We start from the raw sequence: 16,827 nt of genomic DNA, 5'->3' as shown, positions 1-16,827 counted from the left end.
GACAGGAGATGGGTTGACATGATATAAGCACATACCTAAGTCATTACAAGCACGACGTGAAGGGGTTCTGTTAATTCAAAACATTGTGGTATAATTCAGTCATTTACATTCGATAGGCACATGCGTTCTGAGGAGCTAAATCAATGTGTTTATTCTTGAGGTTTAATAAGATTTTAAGCAGAATGCTACACCTCTAGAACAGAATGAGAACGCTCAGAAAAAACAACGAGAATAAATCCAGATGATGAATAGATATAAAAACAGCATATCATAAAGGGAAAAGCTTAGAGAAACATCACACATACGCAGCTCACATTAATAGCATTGAGTATGCTTATTCAGTATTCTAAATAGCACACAAGCTGTTTACATATTGTAGCCTTGATGTTTTACATGATAAGCGTTGAATATATACAGTATGCAACGAGGTGTATTTGAAATGTGACCCACCATGCAGAACATATTATCTTTTCAGTTTAATACAGCCGTCAGGTGCCAATAGCAGGAACATAAACAACTGCTGAAGATGAACCGATAGCAGGATTCTTCCAATTTTACTGTATGGGGTTTAGTTTGTTTATGCAAAGCTTGTTGGTTCTTATTATTATTTATTTCTTAGCAGACACCCTTATCCAGGGCGACTTACATCACATTATTTTACATATAATTACCCATTTATACAGTTGGGTTTTTACTAGAGCAATCTAGATTAAGTACCTTGCTTGAACCCACAACCCTCCGGTCAAGAGTCCAGAGCCCTAACCACTACTCCACAATGCTGCCTGGCTCCATTGTAGCAAACACTCAGAAGGTTAGGAATGTTGTACCTGTATACATGCTTTGTTTTAGCTCAGGGAAGCAAAAACATAATTTAAAAATACTAAGAAAACATTGAGAAACGTTGGCATTGCTTCTTTTAGTAGCCTCTTTTGAATTTGTTCACCATGGCTGGTTTCATAGTTATGGATGAAGCACTGGGTGGTGCTTGTATTGTTACAGTTTTTATTATTTCACCCTAATCGCTTTAGGGTTTGCGGTTCAAACTCACTCCAATGATCTAGCTGCCATCATGTAACTTACAGCAGTGATGCACAAACTTTTTAAATGCCGCCCCCCCCCCCCCCCCCCCCTTTTTAGCATACATTTTGTTGAAAAAAAGTCTCCTGTTGCTCCTTTTGTGGAGACGAAACAAAATAAATAAAAACACAAAGAAATTCAGTATGGGTACACCACACACTAAAACAAAGGAAACAGTTTGGGGAATACCACTGCCTTGTTAAAGAGCTAATGTGATTCTTATTAATTGTCAACATTATTAAAACAAAGAAGCGTCATTTTACAGAAACACGAAACCAGTGTGTGGTGCTCCCTGTCACTTTGACTAAAATGAATGTGAAATAAAGAGAGATAGCATACCATCAATTTCCAATTGTTCTGCTATTTCTTGCCATGTGGTGTCCTTCTTTTTATTGTCTTTCTAACCCAGACACTGGCATCATAAAGAGCATTATATATTTTTCAACTTAAATAATAATTAAATTCTCATTGATGTCAATTAGTTTTTTTGTTTCTGTTGTAATCTCTGCGTGAGCGAGACAATGACAGCTTGACAGCCACTACCTTTGACCTTATTTCTGATTGGTCCATTGCCACACGAAGACCGCAGAGCCCAAATACAAATAAAACAAATGTATTTCTATATTTGCTCGTTTCATTCACGGCGCTCTCTTCGCTTGCGGTGTGCATTAGGTCATTTAAATCAATATTTTTAATTATATTTTATTCGTTGGCTCGCGTCGTTTGCATCCGGTGTGCAAAGCCCTTTAACATGGAAGCCCCCCCCATTGACACGTTTCATTTGGCATTGTGTGCTGCAGAGTTGTGGTTACACTCCCACTTTTAAGAATGTGTTTGTTAACATTTATATATTTAGCTAACTCTGGACTGTTTTTGTTAAAAATTAGTGCCTTATTTTTTATTTTTTATTTTTTTTATACACTTGTCTCCCGTTCACTACAGGTTCACTGACACTCTCACCACTTCAAACTTAATTTCTCTGGTTCTACAAGTCTTACAGAACTGTCCCTTTAGTCATAGTCGTGCCCCCCCCTTACTCACTCTCCGTGCGCCCCCCCCCCCCCTGTTAGACTCTTGGTTCAGGCATCGCAGTCATTTTTACAGTATATCTCAAATATCACATCCTTGTTTATTCTGATCATCTGGTTTATATCACATGGTTATTATTAAAGGCAGGGCTGCAACATTGAACTGATTTAAATGATGCAGACAGTGTTCCAAGGGCATAATTCATGACCCCAGTGTGATGTGGAGGCAGCAAGGTCTCTGGCTGCACAGGCGTGAAAGCCATGCAGTATGAATGTGCCACGTCTCCAGTCTACCCCCCTGTAGGTGAGGAAGCTCACAAGCTTGTCTTGTGACAGGGAGCTGTAGCTGGAGGCCCCAGTCACAAGATCTATTTCAATTTCACAGTCTTTTATAAACTCTTGCAAGTTGCTATCATTTTAGAAATACAGCCCCCCAAGGCGATCCTATCGTTCTCATTGGAATATTGGATTTCCATATCTTTAGCTTGTGATGTCTGCTAATTTTATTCATTGATTCTTCTCCTGCTTGTAACTTTTAAAGGGAGACTCATAAAGCTTCAATCAATAGGAAGCCTGTGGCAGTTTTTGTAGTTGTTCTATTACATTCAGTGAGCACCTTAATACTACAGTATTTGTTTTAAAACCGTAACATAACTCATGTTTTAATATTTCCCAACCCGTGTTGCAATGATGTAGATTCAAATACAGTCAGCGCCGCCTAATCGGGATACTGAATCGGGATTGCTGCTTAAATGGGATACAACTCCGGGTGACGGTTCTTCCCAATGCTATTTATGTTGTTTAATTGGGAAGCCACTTCTTTTAATTGGGATACAGTATTCTCAAATGATGAATGGAGATCGCTTTTCAGAGCACGACAGGTTGCGTAGTGCAGTGCAGAGAGTACATGATTACGCTGTGACTTGTGTAACTTGCGTATACCATGTTGAAATCTTGAAGGAGGAGTCTCTTGTGGTTTCTCAGGCTGCTGTTGCAAAGAAAGTTGGTGTGTCAACATCGCAGGTGCGATTCATTTTATCATCAATTACCAGAAGGGGGCAGTAATAATTGTAGGACTTGTCACATCCTGGCTGTACACGGTGGTCCTGCACCACATTGACAGTGTTATGGCAGCCCACATTTATTAGCGCAGTTGAATTTCAAAATGAAAAATCTGCTCTGTTTTTGCACTTATGAATGATCTTAAAATGGGTGTGCCTCTATGGTACCCTCAAAAGAACAAACGGCAAATACAAGCTAATCCATATTCCTTGATTTATTTCAATAACTTTCGTTGATGTGACTGTGTGGGGTGCTTTTAACCGTATCAGATAAGGGCTCCCAAAATAACAGAGATCTCACAACGCAGGGATCTCCATTAGCCTCCAGGTTTTTTAATTACTGCTGTGAATATTATTGGCAGGCAACCAACATCTGCCAAGACACTGAATAGGTAACCTACTCCTGCTGCTCTGAATCTTCACAGAGCGGAGATGCAATTACAGCTGCAGAGAATTCAAATCCAATAACGGATGCAACGGAATGAAAAGACTGGAAAATATCCAAATGCCATCCCTGACATTCTGTAATATATAAAAGCTGCATCTTCCTCTTTCAAGTCGGTTGCAAAGTGCCTCTTATTTACACCGGCATTAGCAGATTTATCACTCCCCCCCCCCCCCAACCCCCAACCCCCAACCCCCAACCCCCCCTCCTTTTTTTCTTTGCTAGCTTTTTATACAAAACAACACTGTAGATAAAAAAAAAAACCTTTCCTGGTGACCTTTCTATAATGCTGTGAATGGTTGTGGGGTGTTTTTTTTCTGACCAGGTTCATTTAATTAGATTTAAACGTGACATATGGGCTAGATCTTATCCACTGCTCCTGTGCCTTCCAGACCCCCTAGTACAGTAAGTGCTAATGAGGCTGATTTCCTGCCCAGCAAAGCACCTGCTAACTGGGCATTCACACTTCCACTCCAGTGCCAAGTTATGTACTGTGGCTGGTCCTGTACTGTATATCATGTGGCAAGAGGTGGATGACATGCTCTTGAATTCGGCTCAAACCAGGCTCCTCCAGACATTCATAATGCAGGACCTTAGGACCCATGCATGTCAGAGCTAATCATGTGACCCATACGCACTGCACACACATGGAATAACCAAGACCAAGCTTCATCTCAATTGAGTAGGTGCCTCTCTGGATATATGGAAACCCTTACTGGGTAACACTTTACATTGAGTATCTCTAAGTACTGTGTATTTACATAGTAGTACTTACATAATTACAAAGGTAGTATGCATCGTTACAATGTTCTTAATGTGTACATTTTTTGCATGATATATGTAAATACACAATTGTATCAGAAAAGGGTGAGGGTTATAGGGTTTGTGAGGTTAGGGTTAGGGTTAAGGTTAGGGATAGTGTAACTGTATATCTTGCAAAAGGATTTACACATTAACAGCATTGTAACTATACAGCTTTTTAATAAAGTAGCGGCGCAAATATATTATTAGGCGATGGATCGACCGGCTATTTTTGACCCCCTGCATTCATTGTCACTATTTTTGCTTTGAAAATAATTGGTTATTTTTTAGCCGTCATTTTTAACGTTTTAGCCTCTCGGAGTGCTAAACACAGAAAACCCGCCCCTTCAACTCTCTGATTGGTTAAATGTTGTGTCAAGATTTTTTTTTTCACCCAGCAACGCGCAACTTATCTAGTCTGCTAGAAGTGAAATCAATCCTTATTGTTAAAGGCACAGTAGCATCTGCAAGACGGGCGGATCGGGTTTTTTCAGCCGCGCGGCGACAGCCACTTTGCCGGGAGGCCCGTCTGGCTGAATAGAATACATTATGATATACATATTAATAGAATAGGCCCGAAGTGGTTTGTACCGCTTATAACACGGCTACCTGTCATTTGTGGGAAGAAAACTAATAAAAATAATTAAAACACATTTAAATTAAGACAAAACCAGAACCTTTTATTGTGTATACATCCGCAGTGTAATATAGTCCCAAATTTAATTTAATTTAATTCATTGTTCGCTTATTAAAAATAAATTGCACACGTTAGTATATTGTGATTTTCTGCATCGAAAGTGCGATCTCACTAGAAACTGGAGGACTGAATACAAGCTGTGATGATGGGCGGAGTTTCTAATGACACTAAGGAAGTAAGGGGAGCAGCTGCGATGGAGACTGAAGCCGGATCTTGAAAACTCGTTATATGAGAGGCACACATATTCTAGTACGTTTTCACCCTTTTGGATCTCAAAATATGTTTTTGTTAGTTGTCGGACACCCTCGTGTCCAAGTCGTGCCAGATTAAGTTGATGGTCGAACCAGATTTTACGCACCAATCTGACTGTGGTGTCAGGGGACAGTACCTCAGTTTCCCGCAAATGCTTCAAATCTAGGCCGGTAATTCGGGGGGTGGTGTCTGGCCTTGTTGTTACCTGCTTTTCTAAGAGTTTTCCTGACTGACAGGAATACATTATTGCTGGTTTTAAACTCGCTGTCAGCAAAGATGCATAAAATATGTATTTAGTCCAGCTCAGCGTTATAAAACTGGAGACTGAATTCTGGTCCTCAGTTGAACTTCATGCACTGGCATAAAATTCCCTTATGTTGTTGAGATTTGTTGGACTTATTTCCATAAAATGAATGTCCATATTTTTTTCTTTAAGTACATTAACCAGCCTATGCTGTAGTTGTTTAGTTTTTTTTTGTTTTTTTTTGTTTGTTTGTTTTCTGTTTTCTTCTGTTTCATTTAGCTGTTCCTCATCACCTATATATTAAAGGAAATAGGTGAAATGCCACTCATTTTTGGCAGTGGTTTTGTAACTAATAAACAAATAAAATGGCAGTTTGTCATGGAATTTAGAATGTACTGGTGTGTAGTGATTTGTTAAGTGTGAAGCAGCTCATTAGTATGCAAGCCATACGCTATACCCTATATATACGTACGGTCATGTGACGCCGTTTAACCAATCAGAGGTTGTTATTTTTCCAAGCCATGTTATAAATATTAATAGAATACATTATTATATACATATTAATAGAATATATGCATTGAGAATACACTTAGGGTTTCTTATGAATATAAACCATTTATTAATGTTTTTAATTTTTTATTTGCTTTTATATAAAGAACAGAGTAACATATCATACAGTAACATTACTGCAAACATCGTAAAGTATTACCCTTGTATTCTGGTAAATTCAGGTTAGATGTACGTCCCAACATTAATAGAGATGGTCTTTGTGGAATCTTGTATTCTGTCATATTAGATAAATGAATAATAATTTGATTTCAGAAAGGTCTTATCTCCTGATATTCCTATAAACTGTGAAGCAGAGTACCTGTTTAATTTAATCAATGAGATGAGGCCTTACACTGCTGTCCACGGCTATGATAAATACACTCAAATACAAACTGTAAAACTTGATTTTACTAACACGTTTTTATATACAGCTATAACAAACTAATGAGTTTACTGTATAAAAATTAAATATCTCAAAAACAACCTAATATTTTATTCAACTAAAAAAGGCCTGCAAGTGTGTGTGTGTGGGGGGGGGGGGTTATATGTGGAAAGCAGGCCTCAAATCCCAGCCTTGGTCCGTTCATTTCTAATGTTGTCAAACAGCACTGCATTCTAATTGCAGTGTCACTGCATCATTGTTCACACCAGATTACCCTATTGTACAAACAGCACTGCATTCTAATTGTAGTGTCACTGCGTCATTGTTCAAACCAGATTACCCTATCGTACAAACAGCACTGCATTCCCATTGCAGTGTCACTGCATCATTGTTCACACCAGATTACCCTGTCGTACAAACAGCGCTGCATTCCCATTGTAGTATCACTGCGGCATTGCCTTTGATGAGCGTGTAAGGGAATATTCCCTAACGCTTTTCAATAGGAATAGTGCCTTTGGTGACCAGTTCATTTAGGATTAACTGTATTTGCAAAAAAAAGCCTTGATCCCCTTGAATTAATGCTGCCCTTTAGTCTTGTCAACATGTTATGTGTTATAAGGCTATGGGTGAGCTGGTCACATCAATCAGTAATGTGCATAATCTGCAGAGCAAAGAGGTTTGATTATACTGGGTGATAGTGCCACTCCAGCCAGACAGTGAGAACACATTGTCATTCTGTGTCAATGCAGATTAAAAACACCCTTCGGTCACATTTTCGTCTGGGTCTGGTGATTCATGTCTTAGAAGAAACAAGTCATACAAAATATGTAGCAAATAGCCTGTTCAGTCATCAGTGAAAGGACACGCACCATCACAGATGGGAGAGGCCGACACTTCATTAACCCTGGTGCTGTCGTGTCACCGTGGGCAGAGCAAATAGGGTTCACAGAAAGTGTTTGTAAAATCTATGTAACAAGAACAAGGCGTTTACGAGGAAGCAATTTCAAAATCATTAGGGTGAGCTGCAAATAACATTCAGGGAAAGCATAACATTGCTGTGCTTCAACAATTTGTTCTTCTGCGGTGTTGAGACCCCGCACAATATTATTATTATTATTTATTTCTTAGCAGACGCCCTTATCCAGGGCGACTTACAATTGTTACAAGATATCACATTATACATTATTTCACATACAATTACCCATTTATACAGTTGGATTTTTACTGGAGCAATCTAGGTAAAGTACCTTGCTCAAGGGTACAACAGCAGTGTCCCCCACCGGGGATTGAACCCACGACCCTCTGGTCAAGAGTCCTGAGCCCTAACCACTACTCCACACTGCTGCCCCAACTAGGAATACTAGAATTGAACAGTATGCTTAACATGGTTTGATTATTCATTCAGGGAAAGCGCTATTAGAAATGCATTCATGTAAAATTTAGTCAAGGCTTTTGTTTTTGCATTATAAATGTAGTCATTTAATCGTTAGTCTTATTAGCACTTTTTCACTTTCGTGACATTTTTAATGTCAAAACAATCCTTTTGGTATCCAGTTTGACTATACAAATTAAAGTCATCTGGAGTAAATGCGTTTTAAATGCTTTTAGAATGCTTGAGGGATTGGATGACACAGCTGTCACTTGTCAATCCTGGACCAATCGTAAGAAGCAGTATTTTAATTAGACCTGTATAAACAATGGAAGACAGACTATAACTCAGTAGAATGGGCTTGATCTGTAATGAGCAGTGGGATGATAGTGCCAGATGGCCAACCATTCTTAATGATAATCTAATTCCAAAAAGTACTGGGACACCCCAGCTGGTTAGTGGTGCTGGAGGTTGGAGTTATGCACCCATTGTTCCCAACTCCAGATTATTAAATATCTACATACCCCTCTTTAATTACATGCAAAAGTTTATTTTTGGATGTACGCAAAGGGTTTAAATGATTAAAAATCATTTATTTCATGACATTTCGTACAAAAGCCCTTCTTCAGCTGTGTAGAAATATATATATATATATATATATATATATATATATATATATATATATATATATATATATATATATATATATATATAGTTAGAATGTATTTCTAAGGCTAACTGTAAAACATAAATAATATAAATTTATTTTTAACAATTAATAATGACATCTTTAAGCAACGGTTTAATTAATCGTATATATAAATATAATTTGTATAATTTGTATCCTAAACATACAGTAGCAGAATAAGTCATAATTCACATTTGCATGCAGTATCTCACCATATTTTAAATGCTGTTTCTAATGTGTTTTTTTTTGTTTATGTATCTGATGTTATTAACAATTGCTGATGTGTTTTGTGCTATGTACAGCTCTTTGAGATGTTCTACAGGAAAAGCGCTATGTACAAATAAAATTGGATTGATGATTGATTGATATTAACCACCTTGTACAAAGGATTCATCAATCAAAGGCCCTTTGCAGTTTTACATCTGAATTATATATTGGCATATTTATTGTTTTTTACACCTGACTGGTAAAGATGTATTAGATGGTATTTCTAGACCAGCTGCTCTATATTTCCTGCTGACTTCCCTAATTGCTACACATGCCTACAGTAATTCAGCATTTTAATTTCACGTTTCATTTACAACCCATTAACAATATGTATTGATGTATGTATGGATGGATGGACGGATGTATGTATGGATGGATGGATGTCTGTATGTATGGATGTCTGTCTGTATGTATGGATGGACAGATGTATATATGGATGGATGGATGTCTGTATGTATGGATGTATGTATGGATGTCTGTCTGTATGTATGGATGGACAGGTGTATATATGGATGGATGTCTGTATGTATGTATGGATGTATGTATGGATGTATGGATGTCTGTATGTATGTATGGATGTCTGTCTATGTATGGATGTATGTATGGATGGATGGATGAATGGACGGATGTATATATGGATGGATGTATGTATGGATGTCTGTCTGTATGTATGGATGTATGGATGGATTTCTGGATGGATGTCTGGATGGATGGATGGATTGTGAACGAGGCTTTGGCTCTGGTTTGTTGAATTACTTGACACAGGAACTTTGTTTTTGCAGTGTGTTGCTTCACACTTTTATTTACAAAATAACACATACACAAACAAAACACAAACCTAACTCCCACATGGAGTGCTAAACTAAACTTTAATTTATTTTTTCTTCTTCTAACTAACCACACTGAATGGCTAACCCGTTTTCCAGTTACCATAACAATTTACACACACCCGGTACTGATCAGAGAGGTCTCCTCACAGCCATATATTATACAGTAGTTGGGTTCAATTGTGCAAAAAACAGTTTCCTCTATCAAGCCTTTTACATTAAGAACATACAGCTACAAATGCCATTTCAATTCTGTCATTTTTTTAATGTTTTGACCCTCCCTTACATTTCTATGATTTGCAATGATTCTGAGTGGCTCGGGTTCTGTTGTGATTCTGAGTGGCTCGGGTTCTGTTATGATTCTGAGTGGCTCGGGTTCTGTTGTGATTCTGAGTGGCTCGGGTTCTGTTGTGATTCTGAGTGGCTCGGGTTCTGTTGTGATTCTGAGTGGCTCGGGTTCTGTTGTGTTTCTCTACTGGTCAATCTAAGGATTGATTTTAGCCGTGTGGAATTTGTTCTTTTTTTATTGTGACCTTTTGACCTCTCCTGCTTCTATCATTCTACCATGATGGTGAGTTTCTCCAGAGGACGTGGACATCGTATCTATCTACAGTGAAACCTAGTTAAAGGCATCCTCAGTAAAGAAGAGCTCCTCACAATGAAGTCCACTTGCTGTAGTCCTGATTGGCTCCTATTGATTGCAGTGTTAAGTCACCTTCAATGTTCAAGCCCTCAATCTAATGTCCTGAAATCATCAAGCCTCTGTTAAAATCTCCTCCAATGAGACCACCATGCTGTAAAATGCCAATTGCTTTTTTGTTTTGTTTTTATATTCTATAAAGTGGTACCAGTTATGTTTTCTAAACTAAGAACCTTTTAAATAATCAAAATCAAATGGTATTGATTAGTGACGAGGAATTCGCTGTCCCTTCAGCAGTAAGGCCACCCTCTATTAAGGCCACATTTTGTAAGTGAATAATGTTGCTGTCCTGTGGGGGCCAGCTGTGATACTGTGACCGATGCTGGCATAGTCAAGGTTCAACGGCCCCAGAATACGTCAATGAAGGTGTACCATGGAGACCAGGTGGCAGGTCACTGTGGCATCGCTGATCCCTTATGACATTCCAGTTGAGATATCTGTGTAGGGAGAGTGAACGCAGTGGATGATACCCTGTCCACACTACCTCAATATAATACCCTGTCCACACTACCTCAATATAATACCCTGTCCACACTATAATACCCTGTCCACACTACCTCAACATAATACCCTGTTCACACTACCTCAATATAAAACCCTGTCCACACTATAATACCCTGTCCACACTACCTCAATAATGCACGCTTCAAACCACCTGGTTGTCATTCACTTCATTTACGGTCAGGTCTTTGGAATGTGGTGATCGGTTGGGTTAGTGCCAAGCATCCTCCAAAGTTGGTAAGGTGCGCTATGTAAGTGCCATTACAACAGGTGATTGTATAAGCGCATATCAGTTTTCTGGAGGTGTTGGTGCTGGTGGTTTAAATGTACGTTCTCACCCCTTACGATACGTTAAAGTAATGGTTTTCCATATAAACATATCTACCAAGTGTTTCTGTGTCTTCACAGTAATTCTGGAACTGTGATAGATATTTACACATAAAAATGTGTTAAACAAAACTGAAACTAAAACTCATAGATTAGCTATTTAAATACAAGGCCATTTCAAAACAGCCACTACACTGGGAATGCTACACTGCGATTTACTAAATTATTATATATATATACTGTATATATATTGTGAAGTAGTGGGTTATGAGAAACAGCAGGGAGGGGGTTAAAACCTCCCTGCTATAGAAATGCACAGTTTTGATTTGTGTTGCTTTATTGTTTCATTTGATTTTCTAATTGATTTCTTAATTGTATTATTGTTTAGTTTAATTGTTTAATTGTTTTATTATTAATTATCATCCGCACCTGGGCGTTATTGGAAATTAGACCCAGGTGCGGGGGTTTAAAAGGAGAGCAAGCAGTCTGCTCGGGGCTGCTAAAGAGAAGGAGGCAGAAAGGAGTGCTCTGCTTCCTGGCAGTCCCGAGGAAAAAGGTACAGTGCAAACCTGTGTGGTTAAGTTTTGTAGAACAGGGAAACGGCTTAGCCGTCCTGTGATAGTTAGGTTCCTGCGTGTGTAGTTAGTGCTCAGAAAGAGCTAGGTGTTTATTTTGTGTGCTTTGTGTTACGTTTGTGTTTATTAAAAAAATAGCGCAACTGCGCTGAAAAAAATCCATTTGAGTGTCCTGGGTCGTCTTTTTAAAGGGGCAACGAACCCGAGTGGGTGAGTCCTTTCACATATGGTGGCAGAGAGTGTGGGCGCCCCTAAGACCCAGAAAATGGACCTACTACAGATGATCGAGCAGATCAATAGAAATGCCGCTGCTCAGAAAGAGCAGCTGGAGAGATGGGAGAGAGAGATGGGGTTGGCTCCAGTGAAGAGGAGGGAGCCAACAGAATTGGAGCTGTTGCTCCAAGAGTGGGAGCAGGCTAGTGGAGCTCCGCAGCCTCCCGAGCCAGAGGGGGAGGAGCTGCCGCTGCCAGAGCCCAGAGGGGAGGAGCTGCCACTGCCAGAGCCCAGAGGGGAGGAGCTGCCGCTGCCAGAGCCCAGAGGGGAGGAGCTGCCGCTGCCAGAGCCCAGAGGGGAGGAGCTGCCGCTGCCAGAGCCCAGAGGGGAGGAGCTGCCGCTGCCAGAGCCCAGAGGGGAGGAGCTGCCGCTGCCAGAGCCCAGAGGGGAGGAGCTGCCGCTGCCAGAGCCCAGAGGGGAGGAGCTGCCGTTGCCAGAGCCTAGAGGGGAGGAGCCGCTGCTTCTGGAGCCCGGGGAGGAGGTGGAACGCATACCTCCACCACAGCCCCGACCACCACCCCTACGGTCCAGTCCGGCGCTGCTGCGTCCAGTCCCTCACTCCTTGCTCCAGGACACCCGGCCGGTCTTCCTGGACCTTCCTGCGCTGGACCTAGAGCCCAGGAGTCTGCAGCACTGGCCACAGCTCTGCCCCTGGTTCCCTGCTCCGCTCTCCCCGAGCACCCAGACGTCGCTGGGCTGCTGCCAGACGTCGCTGTCACTCCCCCTGTTCGCTGCTTCGCTTCCCCTGGGTGATCGGACATCACTGCGCCGGTACCCAGGGGAAGATCTCTGCCCACTGCTGCATCCTCCAGTGCCACGGTCTACGCTCCGGTCGCCCCTGTCGAACCGTTGGGTCCCCTTGTCGCCGGTGCGCGGTCCTTACCTGGCTGAGCCGGGATGTGGACCGATCCACCCTCAAGCCTGCCCGAGGAAGAGGGCAAGAAAGGACATTTATGGACTTGAGGGTGGGTGGTTGTGTTTTAGGGGAGGAGGTGGCCGTCTCGTGGCCTGTGTCTTGTAAAGACAAGGGGGGGGGATGTGTGAAGTAGCGGGTTATGAGAAACAGCAGGGAGGGGGTTAAAACCTCCCTGCTATAGAAATGCACAGTTTTGATTTGTGTTGCTTTATTGTTTCATTTGATTTTCTAATTGATTTCTTAATTGTATTATTGTTTAGTTTAATTGTTTAATTGTTTTATTATTAATTATCATCCGCACCTGGGCGTTATTGGAAATTAGACCCAGGTGCGGGGGTTTAAAAGGAGAGCAAGCAGTCTGCTCGGGGCTGCTAAAGAGAAGGAGGCAGAAAGGAGTGCTCTGCTTCCTGGCAGTCCCGAGGAAAAAGGTACAGTGCAAACCTGTGTGGTTAAGTTTTGTGGAACAGGGAAACGGCTTAGCCGTCCTGTGATAGTTAGGTTCCTGCGTGTGTAGTTAGTGCTCAGAAAGAGCTAGGTGTTTATTTTGTGTGCTTTGTGTTACGTTTGTGTTTATTAAAAAAATAGCGCAACCACGCTGAAAAAAATCCATTTGAGTGTCCTGGGTCGTCTTTTTAAAGGGGCAACGAACCCGAGTGGGTGAGTCCTTTCACAATATATATATATATATATATATATATATACACATATATATAATATGTTTCATTGTTGTTTATTCATACCATAGGAAGACAAAGCGACATTTAGCTATGCAAAGTAATGGGAGATAAAAACAACCTGTCTTTGGGAGAGTCCCGCTGTTGTTTGCTTGCAGCTGAAGAACTACATTTTATATATACTAAAAACAGAAGCACAAACATGTCAGCTCTATCATGTATCAATGCCAGGTTATGGATACAAAAATAGGGAAACACAAATCTGAAACAGACCATTTATAGACGAGCAAAAGAAAATTGAGAAAAATATATACTGAGTAATTGTATACATTTAATACTGCAACTTTTGTCTTCAGCTAAAACAAGGTGCTTTTATTTTAGTTTCAGCAGTTCTGTGTAACATTTTGTTTTGAATGACCCTTTCCAGTCCAAACCACCTTTACTATCCAAAGCAAGCCTGAACTTTAGTCCAAGCCACAAACCACAAAGTGAACCATCTCTCTGTGCCACAGATCATTTCTTCTCTTAATAACATCCTTTGGTGATAAACCACTCTTGAACTTACCACTGTCAGCCTCCAAAACACACACCATAATCAAGACCTCTACAGTTCTTCAATCTCTCTAAGCATACTAGCCTCTGACCCCAGATGAAAAAAAAAATCTCTGACATAAATATAATGTACTGCAGTAGTGTAGGCAATTTAAGAAACCCGGGCAATCTTTGAGGATGACCTGCACCTCGGAGTTCAGATGAGCAGCCAAAAAGATGAAAACGAGTTTAACCTAAAGCTGTGTTTCCAGGTACCAGCTGCAAAGTGACTCCAGCTATCCAGATTCAAACAGCACATTATAAATGGGTTAACAATATTCACAGAGGTATGTGAATAGGTACCTGGACTCTCTTATATTAGTAGAACCCACTACCTGAACAGGTGGAAGTAACTCCAGTCCTTCAGGAATGTTGCATTGTAGGTGTGACAGGTAAGTCCGTTCTAGGGCCTGGAAAGAGCTTTAATTTGATCTGTTTGTTATGTAATGCACAATCAGCATGCATTGGGACCATGAGATTGCCATTCACTTCATTAGAGCAGGGTTGGAACGAGACCTGTCTCAAAGGACCAAGGTGTCCTACTCTTGACCTCACAGTGGTCATTATACCACATAACCCATGTTTCTGTTAACAGCTACAGTCCCTCTGCTGGGTGGTACCTCCATGTGTTCTAGATCAGTACTGCGCCTCTTGAGTTCACAATTGTAAGTGATCCATCCGCAGACCTGTATTTCACTAGAAAGCAGCGCTCCAAAGAGAGGGATTAAGTGAGACACACAGTCTTTGAGCACAGCTCAATAGTCTCAGAACAGCAGTTTCTCAACCCAAACCCTCCAGTTTTTACCTATCGATTTGCTCTGGATTTCAGACACTGCTCGATCCATTGAGGATCCACTGGCTTGACGGGAGTCCTTCTCTGAATCCCGTTGCTATAATTCAAGCCTTTGGCGGGGCCTCGGAAATTCACCTGAATTAACTGAGCCGTTTAGTCAAGTGAAAAGGTTACGTGTCATACAGGGTCACAGATTACAGGTTACACTGGTGAAAGGGTACGAGCTGGGAGGATAATGAACCATATGATTAAGCAGTATCTAATTGTGCCACCATTGATCTCTGTTCTATGAGACACACTTCCGGAAATAGCATGAAACATTCAGACTGAAGCATATGCATTCAATTACTGTACTGGCGCTCAGTTCAGACAACTGCAGTCCAGAATGTTAACAGATGGATAGGAAGCATTCATTTAAAATGATTCTCTCCAAATCATTCCATGGTTCCATGGATCTATGATAGAAGGATCTAAAAGCCTCTGGTCATCCCCACAATCCCAATCCCTAAACCGAAGAGCATCTACTCGATACAATGTAATCTTCTGTATTTGAAGCCCCTCCATCTCTTTCTGAATGCATGCATTTTTCCAACAGGAATCGCTGACTTGCTATACGAGTAGTATTATGTGAGTTGGATGTTTACCTACAGTATGTAAAACCGACAGATCTTCAAACATGATCATGTGCAATGGAAAACAAAGGTACATCAATCTCATATAAAACAAACACGCCTCATCATTCACCCAAAATAAACTAAAAAAAAAAAAGAATCATTTGCAAACCAAATTGTGCATTCTGAGACCCAGTAATCGCCATGTATGTCTCTTTCATTTTGCTTATTAAACCAGAACTGCTGCTGAGCATATGAGCATACTGGCAAAAAAAAAAAAAAAAAAAAAGTCCAGTCAAACCATACATTGCACCTATACTGGATCTGCCTAAAAATAAAACAGCAGCAATGGAATGAAAAAGAACAGTGTTTTAAAAAGCTTGAAAAGGAGATTACATCAACCATCAAACCTTCCTATTGACTATCTGTGCTTATTTACAGCACTGACAGACACACAACACATCAATACCCCCATTTCCACTTTAGAAATGCAGAATCCACAGCAAAAATATAGAGAATGCTGTTATTTTAATAAAAACACACACCAGAGATGCAGGTATTACCTGAATTATATCTTGTCATTCTCTGCCCCTTTGATGGTAGTGTTCTGATGGAAACATCCCTGATATCTGAACCCTAGTGACAGTCCATCTGCAAGCCTGCCATTCTGCTGCCAAAGCGGCTCCTGACCCCAACCCCTGGCTTTTCAGCAGCCTGCCTCACTGGAGCCTTGCTGTTCCCTAGCCCATGATGTCATCCTTGCAGCACAGCCCATTGGTTGACAGCAAACATGATAATACTGCCAACAGAACTAGAGGAGAACCAGACAGGATTGATCTTTTGTTTAGGGGCCATTTTGTGACAAAGAAAGAAGGAGAGGTAGAGAGCAGAAACCACAAACCATAGTGGCTTATGGTAATTGTTTTAAACTAATTCATTGTGTTGGGTTGTTTTTTACTGCTATTATTTTGGATAATGTATTGTCATTTAAAGGTGAGTGGTGCTGGTTACAGTTTTAAGACAGGCATAATAAAAGCTTCCCTTTACAGCTCTGCAAGCAGTCCTGCGGCTCAGTCTATGTGGATTGTGCTGAATTGGTTGGTGATTTTGTGAGGGTTGAGCCCACTAACCCAGGCATTCAGATTGTGTTCTGCATGAATCGTACGGTGGACTGCAAAT

At 40.7% G+C, this 16,827-nt stretch overlaps 1 protein-coding gene across 5 annotated transcripts in view; it reads right to left on the bottom strand.

Annotated features, from left to right (window-relative positions):
• The window catches only part of LOC117412197 (serine/threonine-protein kinase PAK 3), a 64,941-nt gene extending 48,543 nt beyond the window's left edge, over positions 1-16,398 (bottom strand). For 2 of the 5 annotated variants that reach the window (XM_034020313.3, XM_034020314.3), the window contains exon 1: positions 16,212-16,397. The gene's annotated coding sequence lies outside the window, so the exon portion shown is untranslated. Of the gene's footprint in view, positions 1-16,211 lie in introns of all 5 variants that reach the window. The other 3 variants (XM_034020315.3, XM_034020316.3, XM_058989040.1) reach the window with 2 other exon arrangements.
• Between the last annotated feature and the right edge of the window lie 429 nt (positions 16,399-16,827).

This window comes from Acipenser ruthenus, chromosome 16 (assembly GCF_902713425.1).
Source record: "Acipenser ruthenus chromosome 16, fAciRut3.2 maternal haplotype, whole genome shotgun sequence".
Classification (NCBI taxonomy): Eukaryota; Metazoa; Chordata; class Actinopteri; order Acipenseriformes; family Acipenseridae; genus Acipenser; species Acipenser ruthenus.
The sequence above is the reverse complement of the archived record's forward strand: the minus strand, read 5'-3'. Positions and strand labels throughout refer to the sequence as shown.